Here is a 17560-nt window from a genome sequence, read left to right as displayed (position 1 = left end):
TGACCTATGGGTTTTGGAAGGGAGTCCCATGGCCCTCTCAGTGGGGATCCTTCCACAGGCCTCTTCCTTCAAGATTTACAGTGGGATGGGACAGTTTGGCCTAGAATTGAAACCTAGAGACCTAGAGAACTGGGTATTAATACTGAAAAATTACCTTTTATAATTTGCTAAGCCTACCCTGTTTCTGAAGGAAGTAGAATATTTACATTTTTAAGATGCTAGCCACAGTACCTGGGGGCTTGCAAATTGGTCTAGTGCTGCAAAAATACAAGATGAAGCCTCTGGGACAAATTCTGATCTCATTTTCCTCATAGTAAATCCATTGACTTTAGTGGAGTTACTCTGGACTTGCATGGATGTAACTGAGGTCAGAATCAGACTCTCGCTCATTGCAGTTGAGGAGTAAAACAGAAGGTGAGTAGAAAAGGACAGAGAGTTCAACCCAGACACAAGAGGATAGTAAACTTGTTTTCCTTTTGTCTGGTTTAAGCAGAGAGCTTGTTAGAAGTGTTATTATTCTAAGGGCACATGCAGAAGCTTAGGGCATCTCACAGACTGAATGGTATTTGAAATGAAGATTTAGCACTGCTTGAAAGTGCCAGCTTTTTATAGAGCAAAATAAAGGGAAGGAAAAGAGTTTTATTTTTTCTCTTTAGAAAAGGAGCAAAGTTGGGAGGCTGAAATATGGAAAGTAGAAAGTCCACTTTTCAGCATCTCTGCTTACCTTTCACAGGAAATCAGTCTAACAGGAGGACAATTTTACTTCTAGAGAAAGGACTATTTTGTCATGAATCATGCTCAGAGTCAGAACTAGTCAGTTTATACGAATCCGAAGGTAAAATTAATTTATCCTGAGGTAAAGTGTTTTTTTGTTCATTCCCAGCCCTTCAGATCAAAAGCTTCTTTTTATCCACAGAATAGGGACAGCTTGGGTAGTGGTAGTACAGACTTGAGCACGAGGCCCTGCTAACATACCTCAACCCTGACCTGATCTCCTGTGGGTCTTTCCCGGTGGGTGAGAAGACACTCCACCTGCCCATTCCATGCTTGATCTCACTGGTAAGACTGACAACAATGGAGACAATTAATACCAATTGTGTGTATTAACATCTGGGCTGAGGCCACCAAACTCATTTCACATAGTTCTCCAAAAAAAAAAAAACAAACCCTCAATTGTTAGTAACTTTTGGTTCCTATTAATTGGAAGTGAATTTTATCAGGGTAAGAGACACTACACAGCCCATTGAAAATCTGGCCTTAAACACTTCATCTTCCTGAAATCAGCAGCACAAGTTGCACTGGCTATATAAGAAAAGGGAAAAAATAAATCTCAGCTAGCTATACATTGAACCATGAACATCATTTATCTGCAGACTAGTGAGAAAGTTATTTCCATTACATTATTTAAGAAGTGAATGGGCTTTACTGAAATTGCTATTTTAAAATGCCTCTGCAATAGTGTGAGTGTGAGAGGGAGAGATATGCGGAGACCTTGCCAACTTTCAGTACTGAGTTTGATACTTCTTTGTATTGGAAACAGCTTCAAAAAAGAAGCTACAGTCAGAAATGTGTATTGCCAAGAGCAATGGAACAGTTAGTTATTTTAAATGAGTGAAACCAGAAACAAGTTTAGCAAAATCATTACTTTCTTCTCCTTTCTATAGTATTTCCGATATGCTCCTTAAGTAACACACCTGGTGGTACTTCTCCAAACACAACTCAGATGCTAATAAGGACAATAAGCGTTTTGCCCTATACATTTTTGCTTAATATTGAAATCCTCAGAGTAGCTTCTAAACCCTTTAAGCAATAGTGCAGCCCCCCTTGACATTGATAGGGAGTGTTGTGCCATGCACATTTTGAAAAAGGCAAAGGTTTGTTTTTTTTAATTTTCCTGTTCTCTGCTGTTTCTTTCTCTATTTGTTACATGGATCAAACACATCTGTAATGTGGGACAATCACCTTTTGAGTGCCTCTTAGCCATCAGGTATGGTACTGTAGTCCTTTCTTGCCCCAACAGCCCCTGCAGGCTGCCAGCTCACCTTGGCAGGTCTTCAGTGGCTTGGCTCTCCAGCCAACTCACAAAATCCAAATGAACTCCTCCCAGGCTACTAGAGAGTCCAATAACTAACACTATTTGCCCTCACTAGAGTCTTCATCCCCAGCTCGGGTTCCTTTAAATTCAGCTCTTTGTTCAGGCTCTAAAATAAGGCCTGTTTCCTTCCGGGGTTAACACCACTTTACCTGTGACCAGTAGCAGAACCCAGGCTCACCCACTACTCTGAGTTCTAGGCCAGGGACCCTATAGACAGCAGCTACACACTGCTCCATTTTAGTTTGTTGCTGCTGCTTTCCAAGGTCTCTCCCTATCTGGCCCCTTTTAGCTTCATCCTTAATTCAGGGTTAAGGTTCTTAGGCCTCCTCTCTTCCTGCAAACCCAGTTATGCAAAATGCAGCCAGAAAACAAACTCTAGCTATCCCTCAAGCACCTTTGACCAGAGAAGAGCTCCATTCCTTTTACCTCTGTCCCCTACACCAGCAGCTCTTTTTAGCAGAGCCTGCTGGGCTCTAATTGGCTGCCTCCATAAGGTTTCTCTAGGCAGGCCTGGAGGACCCACCTTTGCTGATCCTTTTCTGTCACTTTGCTGCAGGGGTGGGGGGAGTGTAACAGAACTGCAGGGCCTCCTGCATGAAGCTGTAAAGGCCAGGTACATCCCATCACAATGCTGCTCTCACTTCCTTTGTGCTATTAACAGTAAATATATGTAGGAATACAATAAGAGGCCCTTGTTTATGTGTAAGATCAGTTGTTGATTTAAAGGACTCCAATAGAAGTACCACTGCTACTCTTTTTGGCTGTGGGGGAGGGAAGGTGTTTGGTGGTTTCTTAGCTTTCTTTCCTCTTTTTTTAAAAAACATTTCAAAACTGTAGTTTTCTTTTTAAAATCCCTGAAAGTAAAGAGTGTATTATGCTGCCTTTTCTTAGATCACAGAGATTTGCCGTATTAAAAAAAGTCATATTAGATAAAAGAACAATTCAACCCCAGAAAGCCTTCCTGTTAGAACCCACCTTCAGATCTCTCAAAGCCCATAACAGAGGAAGGGGGAGAGGCAGAAAAAGAGATGGAGAGAGAGAGAGAGAGAGAGGGAGAATAAGCAAAACTGGATAGGTCTCAACATCACTAAAGAGACAGTGTGGTGTGTGCTGTCTCTACACCACTGCACCCGCTGCCTGACTGGTAGCAATGGGTCAAGTGAAAAATCAAGCACAGATTCAACTGATACTATTGCATTGCAGTACGGTTAGACTGTCAGGCAGATGGCTTTGTTCTAAGGGGTTTGAATTACATCAGTAATCTTCTTTACTTAAACTAGTGAAGAATCTTATTAGCCTGTCTCTTCTGTCCAGAAAGCTCTTTCTGCCTGCCTCCAGAATGGTGTTGATAACTTCTGGAGGGAGCAGAAAAATGGTTGTGATAATGCTTGACCTTGACAGCATGAAAGGAAAGTAAAACCAAATAGGGCATCCAAGTATAGCGTGTAGCAACCCAGGGGGAAAGAATAAATCTTGAAACAGTCTGGGACAAAGTAAATTCTCATTTACACCCACACAATCCACTGAAGACATAGGTTGGATGGATATAAACAAAAGCAAAATATGACTGTTTGTATTTAATCTATTTTTTTAGGCTTCCACAAAAGTAGATACAGTAAACAGAAATTTAAATAATATATTGAATATCCAGATCAGACTCTGCTGTGGAATGTTGTCTGAGTAGCCTCCATGCAAAAATAGATTAATTTACATTCATAAATACCCTGATACAAAATCCAAGATGGCAATGTTGTGAATGAGCAGAAATAGATGCAAAGCCTGCTTAATTTGCTCATTACTTTGGGAAAGCACATGAATGTCAATTTCCAACTCATTACCAAACATCTGCATATTTGACATGGAGGTAGAAATTAAAATGAGCATTTTCTTCTGAGTTAGATTAATCATTCCAGCCTATAAACCAAGAAAAAGAAAAACAAGTCCAGCAGTCTCCTTCTTTCTGGGTTTCCTATATCACAGCGCACCAAGCCTCATGGTTAAAAGCAAGGCCTCTTTCCATTGTGAATGATCTCTGTCCATATACTGAATCATTAAAATTAGAAAACATAGAAGTGATATTTTTTAAAAAGGCCTCTCAATCCAGGCTATGATTTGTGGATGCAGTTTGACACTCTAAAATACATAACTGCACCAGATATTTTGCACCCACAGTTCATTGTAGACACAATCATCTGCTGTCATTTAGAATACTAAGTACAAACTTTTTAGGCACAGTCAGGTACTCAGACACCTGAATGATAACATCTCTTCACAGTTAACTGAGGGTACAATTATTTGCAAGTGCAAAATTGCATCTACAAAAATGGAAGTCATTTTCAAAATCAGGTCCTTTTGATATTGGTATGACCTTGAGTCTGACTACATTCAATGGTAAGCTAAGTTAAAGCTAAGCGTGTACTGAAATGTTGTCCTGAATAGAGATGCTTTCCTGAATTACGGAGTTAGTCTGCTGGCAAACACTGCAAGTAGAATCAGGCAGACTATACCTGTTCTATTGAAGGTTCCAGGTACATCCTAACATTCCACTAATGTAAACGGAATCTTAATAGTATAATAGGTTCAGTGTAGGGCCAGCATAAAAAAGGGTTAGTAATCACAATAGCCCAAAGTAACACTGAATTTTTTTACTGTCTTTCAGGCCCAATTTGATGTAAGAAACAACATTCAAGTTTCTGCAAACAGTGCTTCATCAATGACTAAAACCCTTATCTAGAGTGACTACCCATTTGGGAAGTGATGAATTATTAATTTCCTAGGAAAAAGAAAAGGAGTACTTGTGGCACCTTAGACACTAACAAATTTATTTTAAGCTCATGAAAGCTTATGCTCAAATAAATTGGTTAGTCTCTAAGGTGCCACAAGTACTCCTTTTCTTTTTGCAAATTTATTTGAGCATAAGCTTTTGTGAGCTACAGCTCACTTCATCAGATGTATTTTCCACTGCATACATCCGATGAAGCGAGCCGTAGCTCACAAAAGCTTATGCTCAAATAAATTTGTTAGTCTCTAAGGTGCCACAAGTACTCCTTTTCTTTTTGGATACAGACTAACATGGCTGCTTCTCTGAAACCTGTCATTTCCTAGGCTAATTCACTAGTGAACCTCTCCTAAGCAGAATCTGATAGTCGTGCTGACTATTGCCTAGTATGTGGAGATCTTTGTATTGGAACTGTATTTCATCAGAACTGAACTGAGTACCAGATTTCTTTTGTGTTTTGTTGCAATTTAATTCTCCTTTTGTCCAAGAACAAGGGAATAGAACCCTATGCAATACAGACATGGAAGTTTCTCTGTGCTTCCCTCTTGTTTTTGCCAAGATAGAGCATGTGAATTGAGTCTGAGAACTCTAGTAATGTGTATAATGTATGAGCAAGTTTCTGCTTGGATCTGTGAATGGGCAATGGGAGGCACTGAAACTCCAATGGGGCATGGAGAGTTCACCAGAAGATGGATGGAGGTCTATATGGATGGGTTGAGAAGCAGTCTAAGGGAAATGGGGGAGAAAGGAGCTGTGAGAATGAGCATATGTGTATGCAGGTGTGGGGGTTGGGTATACACTGACTGAAGGTTGTCTGGCTAGTGGCATGTGTTTAAACTGTACTAAAAGGCCCACATGATAGCTACCAAAGCATACACCTCCTCCCGTTAGACATGGGTTTAGCAAACAACTTTGAATATGGCAGGAAATATATTTCAGGAACTCCGCAGTATATAAATACCTTTTGCAGTAAAGCTCAGGAAAAGCACTAAATAAGTGTGGAGTTATATTGCCCATTCCAACTATACTCTTAGCCCAGCAGAAGCAGCTGTCCTATCTTGGGGCCTCTCCTTCTGCCCCTCCACACCCACAAACATGATACAGTTCTGTGGTGACCTAGAATCCTATTTTCTAGGTCTCCGACTCAAGGAATATTTCCAACACACCTCTGAACAACATACTAATCCACAGAGACCTCCCTACCAACACTACAAAAAGAAGGATTCTAGGTGGACTCCTCCTGAAGGTCGAGACAGCAGACTGGACTTCTACATAGAGTGCTTCCGCCGACGTGCACGGGCTGAAATTGTGGAAAAGCAGCATCACTTGCCCCACTACCTCAGCCGTGCAGAACACAATGCCATCCACAGCCTCAGAAACAACTCTGACATCATAATCAAAAAGGCTGACAAAGGAGGTGCTGTTGTCATCATGAATAGGTCGGAATATGAACAAGAGGCTGCTTGGCAGCTCTCCAACACCACTTTCTACAAGCCATTACCCTCTGATCCCACTGAGAGTTACCAAAAGAAACTACAGCATTTGCTCAAGAAACTCCCTGAAAAAGCACAAGACCAAATCCGCACAGACACACCCCTGGAACTCCGACCTGGGATAGTCTATCTACTACCCAAGATCCATAAACCTGGAAATCCTGGGTGCCCCATCATCTCAGGCATTGGCACCCTGACATCAGGATTGTCTGGCTATGTAGACTCCCTCCTCTGGCCCTACTCTACCAGCGCTCTCAGCTACCTTTGAGACACCACTGACTTCCTGAGGAAACTACAATCCATCGGTGATCTTCCTGATAACACCATCCTGGCCACCATGGATGTAGAAGCCCTCTACACCAACATTCCACACAAAGATGGACTACAAGCCGTTAGGAACAGTATCCCCGATAATGTCACGGCTAACCTGGTGGCTGAACTTTGTGACTTTGTCCTCACCCATAACTATTTTACATTTGGGGAGAATGTATACCTTCAAATCAGTGGCACTGCTATGGGTACCCGCATGGCCCCACAGTATGCCAACATTTTTATGGCTGACTTAGAACAACGCTTCCTCAGCTCTCGTCCCCTAATGTCCCTACTCTACTTGTGCTATATTGATGACATCTTCATCATCTGGACCCATGGAAAAGAAGCTCTTGAGGAATTCCACCATGATTTCAACAATTTCCATCCCACCATCAACCTCAGCCTGGTCCAGTCCACACAAGAGATCCACTTCCTGGACACTACAGTGCTAATAAACGATGGTCACATAAACACCACCCTATACCGGAAACCTACTGACCGCTATACTTATCTACATGTCTCCAGCTTTCACCCTGACCACACCAAACGATCCATTGTCTACAGCCAAGCTCTGCGATACAACCGCATTTGCTCCAACCCCTCAGACTGAGACAAACACCTACAAGATCTCTATCAAGCATTCTTACAACTACAATACCCACCTGCGGAAGTGAAGAAACAGATTGATAGAGCAAGAAGAGTTCCCAGAAGTCACCTACTACAGGACAGGCCTAACAAAGAAAATAACAGAACGCCACTAGCTGTCACCTTCAGCCCCCAACTGAAGACTGTCTGTCTGAGACCAGACAGTCTCTCTGGTCACTCGATTTCTGATCTCAAAGTGACTATCCTTCAACAAAAAAACTTCGAAAACAGACTCCAACGAGAGACTGCTTAATTAGAATTAATTTGCAAATTGGATACAATTAACTTAGGCTTGAATAGAGACTGGGAATGGTTGATTCATTATAAAAAGTAACCTATTTCCCCTTGTTTATTCCTTCCCCCCCCCCACTGTTCCTCAGACATTCTTGTTAAACCCTGGATTTGTGCTGCAAATGGCCCACCTTGATTATCATACACATTGTAAGGAGAGTGATCACTTTAGATAAGCTATTACCAGCAGGAGGGTGGGATGGGGGGAGAAAAACCTTTTGTAGTGATAAACACCCATTTTTTCATGGTCTGTGTGTATAAAACCATCTTCTGTATTTTCCACAGTATGCATCTGATGAAGTGAGCTGTAGCTCACGAAAGCTCCTGCTCAAATAAATTGGTTAGCCTCTAAGGTGCCACAAGTACTTCTTTTCTTTTTGCGAGTACAGACTAACACGGCTGTTACTCTGAAAATTGCCCATTTAGTGTCTCAACAAAAAATATGATAATTGCATTGCCGGTAGCTTCATTACAAACACTGAAATTAAAAGAACGGCTGAAAGTACAGTCATCTTTCTTAAAATGATACTTCACTACAGTAACAGCTGGTGTTGCACAGCTCTACAGATATTAGCATACTGAAGCAATTCTTTTGCAGCAAAACTGCAACAAAACTTATTCTGCCAGGTTGAGCTGGTTCATAAAAGGCAGAATATTTCATATCCAGCCTGAGTTGATAGTTACCAAAAATTGTTCCCAGCTGATGGCTAAGTGGCATATGTGAACTGATTTGTTTGTTCTCAGTGAAGCTCCCAATGGACAAATATCTACATTTCTAAAATCATCACTGGCATTGGCATGAATGTGTCCCCTCACTGGCAGTGGATTAATAGGTATAGAGTGAAATTCACCCCAGTACAGAGGGCAAGCACTACACTTAGGCACTGCTTAAATTCCAGTTAAGTCATCAGAATAGGAGTGAATTTCTTCCAAACAGCATAAACTACTCCCTAGCCCATAAAAGTGGTCTTTCCAGATCAAGGGTGAGAGACACCCCTGGGAGACAGCATGAAGTGTCAAGCTTAGTTGCCCTTGTTGTAGAAGTTCTATTGATACACAAAGAGTATAATTCTCTAGGACTGTCAATCTAATGCTTTCCATTTGTGATATTCTGTTTAGTAATAAATTGAATCATGCACGCACCAAGTATATTTTTTAAAAAAAGAATGTGTCCTTTGGAGTCATTCCAAGTTGTTCATTAAATATCTAACTAGACATTTTTTTCCAAATGTATTATGAGCCTAATAGAATGAAGTCTTGAGAACATCATTTATTTTTAACATATCAGGAAAAAAATGTTTTATTGCCAATCAGACAAGAATCCCGTGGAATTAAACACACAAAATAACAATTATTTTATCCAGTGTGCCGACTTAACTCCTATTAACAGTAATGGGAAACGCATGCATCAAGAGAATAGACACACAAACTAGGAAAATTAGCCTAAGAAAAATTAGTTTCATTTTTCTTTAGTGTGCAGGAACACCACTGAAGATTCTCCCTACCCGCAGTTTGTAATTCTCCACATAGCTAGACTTTGCAAGTCCACAAAGCCCTTTTAATTTGTGGACCTGAAACCGTAAAATAGAATGTTGGCTTTCATTTGGCAAAAAATGTGAGTTGCTAGCCCTTTTCTTTGGGAAGATAGCCTTGAAAAAGCATATATAAACCAATGCAAATCAGTCACTAGAGCTGAATACTTGCTGCAAATTTTCCTGAATATTTTTCTAAAATATTGCATGCTATTTACATACTCCTTTACAGACAGCCAAGTCTGGCCTTTTGGATCTAGCAAAACCATAGCCAATGGACTCTGGAGTTTTGAGAAGACCAGCCACTCAGTTCACACTTAAGGATGTGCACAATTGCCATCAACCAAGTGCCTATGGCTGAGACAGCTCTTCTGTTAAGCTGACAGCATGACCTTTAGCCATAAACAGGTCCTTGGGGTCAGGTGTCAACATTATGTGCGAGATGTTGAGGTGGTACCTGAACTGCCTGTATGCTCACCAAGTTTACCACCAGCACAGATGGCTGTCAACTCCTTCAGGTGGCCAGTCTGCTGGTGTTTTCAAAAGTCAGGAGAAAAGACTGTTTTCTGCAAAATGGAGAGGGACACAGGGACAGCTCCAGAAAATGAGATCTTCCTGTTTTACCCTATTTATTGATAAGAATTGAGATTGTGTGGTCCATTCTCATAAATGGCGTAGGAGCATGGGGACAAGAGACAGTGGGCGGAGGGGAGCGGGGAGAGCGTTGCTGGCTGTTTGGTTTCAGGAGAGGAAGTTGCCAGAGTGAAGAAGGAATCACAGGTTTTCCTGCAATCTCTTGCTTCCAGTAGTTACAAAACCAAATCTCATGATACTCCTAGTAAAATTGTGAGACGTGGCGAGACTGCTTTCTTCCTGTGCCGGTAAGAGCTGGGAGCACAGAGTCGACAGTACGAGCAGTGCATCTGGGAACATGGAGGTTAAAGGAGAGTGTCTTAATGTTGCTCATTGGTGTGTTGTATTGAAAACTGTGTTAAAATTGTGATCAATTGATCTAAATTTTCAGGGGGTTTCCTGCAGCTGCTTGCAGGCAGGGGGCTCTGTAGGGAATTGCGTTATCAGACTCAGCCTTTAGAAAACCAGTTTAGAGTCAGGTGCGGCATGTTGTGCTTCTGTTTTAGGGAGCAGCCTCCTTTGTCTCTATCTGTTTTGGGGTTCCACTGTGTTATCATTCTGAAGGCTCAGAAAAAAGGAGTGTTACATTGCAATTTTTTAATCTATTCTCTGTTTGTATGCCATGAAACATAATCAGGAACTTCTTCACCTAATGGGCTGGCATTGTCACCCACTGAAAGAAATCCTATCAAAACCTTCTTAACCAGAAGAATGAGATCTATGATGCAAGGTCTTGGGTGGAGGAGCTAAAGAATGGCCAGTCGTCGAGGCTGCAGCTGACAGCTGGAAGGTTATCTTCTGGAGAAAAAATTACCAAAGCCCACCAATTTGCCTATGTTAAAAAATCTTTACAATAAGGTTTATCAGTGACAATAAGAAGAGTATTTTGGTGCAGCTGCGTTATACACATTCTTACAACATTACATTTAAGAGTACAGTATTTTTTCTGATTAGAGTACATCTGTATCTTTCCTGTTAATATCAGTCATTCCAGTTTTCATTCTATATTTATAACCCAGGCCATATGTCATAGTGCACCTGGAATTTCCAGAGGAGATTGCTGGGGTAAAACAAGATCTGCTCCTGAAATTCTGTTCCCCAGCTTATCACTAGATATTAGGGAAGAGCTCATTCAGACCCTGCTTACATAGTTGTAAGGGTTCCACCCTGCTGGACTCCTTCAGGAATTAAACTGTGCTTTCATAAGCAATTTCTTTACTGTTCATTACTAGAGCTGGTTGAAAATATCTGAAAGTCACAATTTTGACAAAATATTGCCAAAATTTGTACTTTCAATGAAAAAAGGTCAGAATTTTATGAAAATATTCACAAAAGAATGAGGTCTCATTTTTCAACCAGCTCTATTGATTGCCACAAATCATAACGGATTCTTCCAGAATCACCATATAAAATATAATACCAGGTTGTGTGTGGCAATGTGTCTCGTGCCAGTGAGAAATGCCAATCGATTGGTGCTGAGCACCTCTTGCGATCTGCTGAGTGCCTGCAATTCCCACTGTAGTGATTTGATTTGAATGTGAGTTAAGACAGCTTGGCACCTTTCAGGAGCGGACCCTACAAGAGCATAAACTATGCATAGCTTTGGTCACGTGCAGTAACTGATCTGTTTTTGTCAGTATTAAAAAAATCAACACAAAGGTACAATGAGAAACAGGCATCAGCTAATAAAATGGATAGTTGACAAGTAAGATCTGGGGCACAAACTATTGCAGGATGTGCTTTTAAAGTGCAGTACAAATGATCTGCACTTCCTGCTCATTTCAAACCTCAGCAAAAAAATAATCCCTTGAGGTTTAACACCTTTCATGTTTATTGTTATGATACATTTCCAAGGATAATACATCTCAAGGAAAGGTTATATTCAGCTATAATTTAATACATCTCTCAGCAAGTATATGTTATTTGATACTATTTACATCCACTTTGGCATATCTCATCACTTCAGTTTCAACTCAAATACACTAATTGTTTAAATGTATTATTATAAAAGAGTGATGGGAAGAAATCTGACATAAAATTTAGAAATAAAAAGACAACAAAAGATTTCATGAAATTCCTGGGCACCTGCCAATCTCATGACTCATGGTTTCATATTGTTCTCTTTTAAATTGTTGTGATATTCAGTTCTGTAGATACATTGGAATATAGAGCTGAACAAATATTTCTTTCCCCATTATTTGAGCCATGTCAATGTTAGTATAAGTAGAGGCTGTGATGAGAAAAAAATCATTATTGAAATCTTTAGGTCCTTTTGAACCAGCTTAGAGCTAACAAGCTTAGAATTAACAATCAAGGAGGGAGCCTATGTTAGCAGAATATAATATCATCAGGTAAAATTATAGATAGAGGTATTACCATCCCAACAATACCTTCTTCTGAAGAAGATTCTACAGATGTCATTTTATCTGGTGTAGTGCAAAATGCTACAGGATGGTTTGTTTTCCATCCTGAGTGAATTTGGTTCTTGTGAGATTAAGTGACTAATAATATATGCTTGAGCCAGGCAAGATGTAGGCGGGTGCTGTACAAGCAATCATCCACCTGATTAAATGTACCTCAGTTCTGAGGTGAAACACGCCTCCTGTTCTAGGCTTTCATATCTCTTGATCAGAGACAGTCCAACATCTTGAATTGTGTATTGATTTTATGTTACCATTCTGTAGAGTGCAAGAAAGAATCAAACAAACATACAAATACTTAATGCAGGCAGGTTCTCTTGTTCCTACCAGTGTCTAAAGCCATCACTACTGTTAATTTAATCTGCTACATAGGACCATTGTCATGCATGGCATTTTACAGACATGTAAGGAAGATAAGGTCCTCACCCTGAGGAGCTAGATAAGTGACTCACCAAATAATGACAACAATCAGTGGGTATAGGATGTTAAGTAAACAATGGAAAGGGAAGACAGCTGTTGAGTGTGTAGCACACTGATCTGTTGATGGAATAGTCATGTGATATGCATAATCCGTAGTTGTTGATGTCAATAGGTTTCAGGCCCATATTCAAGTCAAGAAAATAGTGATGGATTAGTGTGTGTCCTGAACTCCCATCACTATTCTCTGGACTGGATTTTGGGACTGAAACTTATGAACAACTACTGATTATCTATCCTGCTTTCCAATTAGTGTCATATATACACATTTTGAAAAATCATTTGTGAATGTACTATGAATGCAAAGGAAAACAAATGAAAATAAATGTCATATTATTGCACAATTTCAAAAACATATGTGCGATGATGTACAAAACAAAAACAGGTCAGAAAGTTCAAGAAAAACAAACAAAAACATTAGAAACTCTTTACAAAGTCTTGAGCCAATCAAAGGCCACATCTACAGGTGCCTTTTTTAACCAGGGCCACTGTCCTAGGCAGATACAAAACAGGAAGGAGTTTGTTTCTCATCCAGTGAAAATATCACAAACCCTTTTGTAGAGGTAGACTTGTCTTATGTTGACAGGTAACTGGCCTTGAGCCCAGATCCAGATATCATATCACTATAGACTATGATTAGGGACAGATTCTTTGTTTGGCCAAGCATCCAAAAGTTCAGATGCTTATCCTGACTTTAAAATGCAGTTCTACTCTGAAAATGGCTCTGTGAGGCTCCATGTTGTTTGTTGGGGCTCAGTGAGACATGCTCTGAAAATTAAGTTATATTCTTTTTGGCTCCTGCTCCAACATCATCATGTTTTTTTCCATGCACAGAGAAGAACTTTCAGGCAGCATGACTTTTATTTTATCTTAAGGAAATAACAAACCTAGAAATGATCTCCACTGTAATAGAGAAAAGTTGCTCCCCTTGACTTCCTATATTCCACCAGGACCCTGTGTTGTAACATTAGGCACTACAGGCTGTGGTTAGTTAACTGGGGAGCAAGACAGCTAGAGAAAACTACAGTCTTATTAGGCTCCCACAGCCTTCATAAAGTAGGCATTTATTTCTGAGTTGTGTTAGTTAAGGTTGAAGTTAGATTCCCATTACAAGCTTAGTTCAACCCCACACTTAGGTTCCCTAAAAAGAAATCAACCCCATTGTTTTCACATTATGCCCAAAGTTACATAATATGGGATTTCACAGGTTACGCTAATTATATTACACTGGTGTGATCCTGCTGTAAATACATTAATAAGGTCAATGGTTAAATTACACAATTTGAAATCCAAAATCCTTTTATTTTTTGTTGAAGCACTGAATTTGGGTAACAAACAGGCCGGGGTGACCATGCAATAGCAGGTATGTTTGAGACAAGGAGCAAGTAATATGCAGATGAGGTGAAAAATGTGCAATATACATGAAAAAATGAAACAGTGATATGCGATCCCAGTGCAGAGAGCAAGAGGGGCAATGAATAATATGCACTGGACCAGGGTACGAACAATAAACCAATGAAATGCAATTTTTGGCAATGGAAATGAAACAAATGATCTATAGTTCAGTCACCCATAACGAAGGTATGATATGAAACTGCCCTTGGTAGCTGTAAACTGCCATTTTAATCTGAATGCAGGGTTTTCAGGACTAAAAAGAGAGATGGACCCAAACCAAAACTCTGTATCTGAACAACCCAAAACTTTGAAGGAGTTCAGAATCTGAACCCAAATCCAAGTGCAAATTACCAGATCTCCCTCCAGCTAAAAGGGAGGGAGGGATTTGAGGGCTATCAAACTGGTTTTAGACGGAAACCCGGAGTTCAGACTGCTGAAGCTATGCCAAGAGTATCTCAAAGAATCATGCAGACTAAATGAGCTAAAGTTTGCTCTGTGCTAGGTCATCTAAAATGTGCATTCATGGCATTTATAATACATATAGTTGCACATTGTCTATCGGGTGTAACAACTGATGCATTATTTCAATGCTAAAATAATCAGCTATGTGAAATGAGCTGTTTTACCCAGCATCACAGTCTTTTGCATTAGCTATCACTGCACTAACTTAGTCGATGCTGCAAAATCATTTATATGGATGCATACTTCTAATCCAGGGGTAGGCAACCTGCGGCACGTGAGCTGATTTTCAGTGGCACTCACACTGCCCCGGTCCGGGGGGCTCTGCATTTTAATTTAATTTTAAATGAAGCTTTTTAAACATTTTTAAAACCTTATTTACTTTACATACAACAATAGTTTAGTTATATATTAAAGATTTATAGAACGAGACCTTCTAAAAATGTTAAAATGTATAACTGGCACCCGAAACCTTAAATTAGAGTGAATAAATGAAGATTTGGCACACCACTTCTGAAAGGTTGCCGACCCCTGTTCTAATCAATTACATTTTTAGACAGTTTCGTCAAGCATTCAAGCTTGGATGTTATAACAAATTTGTTATTCTGGGCACTGCTAGAAAGCCATAAGCTGAACGGGCAGAAAATCATTTTTTCTTTCTGAGCATGGGCATTTCTATCATTTATAACATTACCACCATTCCCTCGAGGTGTGTCTGTGTGTCGGGCTTCTGTGAAGGCATTCTTTGACAGAGAAAACTGCAAACTTTTGCACAGTGCTTGTGGTATTGTCTGCTTGCTTGTGAAATATACTTAAGAACCTAGAATGGGACTGGTTACCAGGGTACTCATCTGCTGCTGCTTTTGTTGCCACCATGAACCACCAGTTCTCCTGATTTTACAGCAGTTTCATCAACACCCAGTGCTCCTCTTGTGCACAGGCAATACTGAGGGTGAGTTCACCAGACAGCAGCAGGAATGTTTCTTTTGTTTGAGTATTTTCCTTGATTGTCGTTTGTGGGCAGAAGTATTGCAGGAGACAAGCATTTTAGTCTTTATGCATCCCTAGAAGATTTTTTTCCCTCATCATCCAGTCCAACCAATCACAGTAAACATAAAAATGTTGCTTCATGAATATAATTCCTCACCTCAGATTCAAAATCATTTACAAACCTGAATTTTTAAATTCTAACCTCATGTTTTAGTACGTATTGTAAGTGGGTCAGTTCCTGTCCCTAACCACTGGGAGGTAGCAGATGTATTATTCATTCATTATTTTAAGATCTCTGAAACTGTGCTGGAGATATCACCTACAATATAATCCTGCTTCCACATGCTGGTAACTGCAGTTTTGACCTCCTTAGATCTACTATGTTTAGTTGGAACAGTACATTATGTAAAATACACAGATTTTTACAATATCTACCTAACTACAAGTAAATGAAAAAACATATTCACATTTTACTAACCAGGTACAGAGGACTAATTTTCTTCTGACACGCAGTGGTGAGCTGGAGCCGGTTTGCACCGGTTCGCTAGAACCGGTTGTTAAATTTAGAAGCCCTTTTAGAACCAGTTGTTCCGCGAGGGACAACAGATTCTAAAAGGGCTTCTAAATTTAAGAACCAGCCAAAAGTGGCACCTTAGGTGCCGACTCCATGGGTGCTCCAGGGCTGGAGCACCCAAGGGGAAAATTTGGTGGGTGCAGAGCACCTACCGGCAGCTCCCCGCCCCACCTCTGGCCCCAGCTCACCTCCGCTCCGCCTCCACCTCCTCCCCTGAACACACCGCCCTGCTCTGCTTCTCCACCCCCCCAGGCTTCCCACGAATCAGCTGTTCACGCGGGAAGCTGGGGCAGACTGAGAAGCAAGTGGCAGCCTCCCGCTCAGGCCCAGGGAGGCGGGGGTGAGCTTGGGGGGGGGCAAGAGGAGGGCCGCCCGCGCCGCAGCAGGTAACCGGGGGGGGGGGAGGGGAACCGCTCCCCGCCCCAGCTCACCTCCGCCACCCTCGGCCTGAGCAGGAAGCCGCGGCCTGCTTCTCAGTCCTCCCTGGCTTCCCGCCAAACAGCTGATTCGCGGGAAGCGGGGGCGGGCGCGGAGAAGCAGAGCAGGGCAGTGCGTTCAGGGGAGGAGGCGGAGCGGAGGAGAGGTGAGCTGGGACCAGGCACAGGGCGGAGAGCTGCTGGTGGGTGCTCTGCACCCACCAATTTTCCCCATGGGTGCTCCAGCCCCGGAGCACCCAGGGAGTCAGCGCCTAAGGTGCCACTTTTGATGTGATCAGTGGTGGGAGCGGCTGCTCCCCCTGCTCTCCCCCTAGCTACACTCCCCCGCCCCTAGGTACCAGAGGGACCTGCCGGATGCTTCCTGGGAGCTGCCCCAAGTAAGCACCGCCGGGACTCCCTACCTCGCCCCCCGGCAGGTGCCTCTGGCTCTTTGGGGTGGGGTGGGGTGGGGTGGGCACCCACTACGGTAGCCCACAAGACCCTCCTGCCCGGTTCTGGGGGCAGTCAGGGGACAGGGGAGGGGGGTGGATGGGGCAGAGGTCCTGGGGGAGGGGCATCAAGGAATGCGGGGGCGTTGGATGGGGCAGGAGTCCCGGGAGGTGGGGGTGGGCAATGACCCCCTCGTGCGGTGAGAAGGGAACCCGTTGTTAAGATTTTGGCAGCTCATCACTGCTGACACGATATGAGCAACTCACACTGCAAGCAATGGGAGTTGTTTGCAAGCTGCAATGAGAGAATAGGACTCCTAAAATTGCACATAAGGTTACCTAACCCTCCAGCACAAAACACAGGGCAGAACAATGGCTCTCTCTCAATTTCTCTCTCTCAAAATGAATACAGTTTGCACTAAGATCATTTCAAATGAGGGAGGGATGCCAGAGCCTTAAAAAGTTTCCAGCTAAATTGTGAAATTTGTACAAATATTTAAAAATACTTTAGATTCAGAAATAGCTCTTGTTAAAAGTAGTTTTTCTCTGCATTTGCCTTTTCTTTTGAAAGATTAAAAACATTGTTACAGCAGAAGTACC

This window comes from Natator depressus, chromosome 5 (genome assembly GCF_965152275.1).
Source record: "Natator depressus isolate rNatDep1 chromosome 5, rNatDep2.hap1, whole genome shotgun sequence".
In the NCBI taxonomy this organism is placed as follows: Eukaryota; Metazoa; Chordata; order Testudines; family Cheloniidae; genus Natator; species Natator depressus.
Note: the sequence above shows the minus strand (reverse complement) of the source record.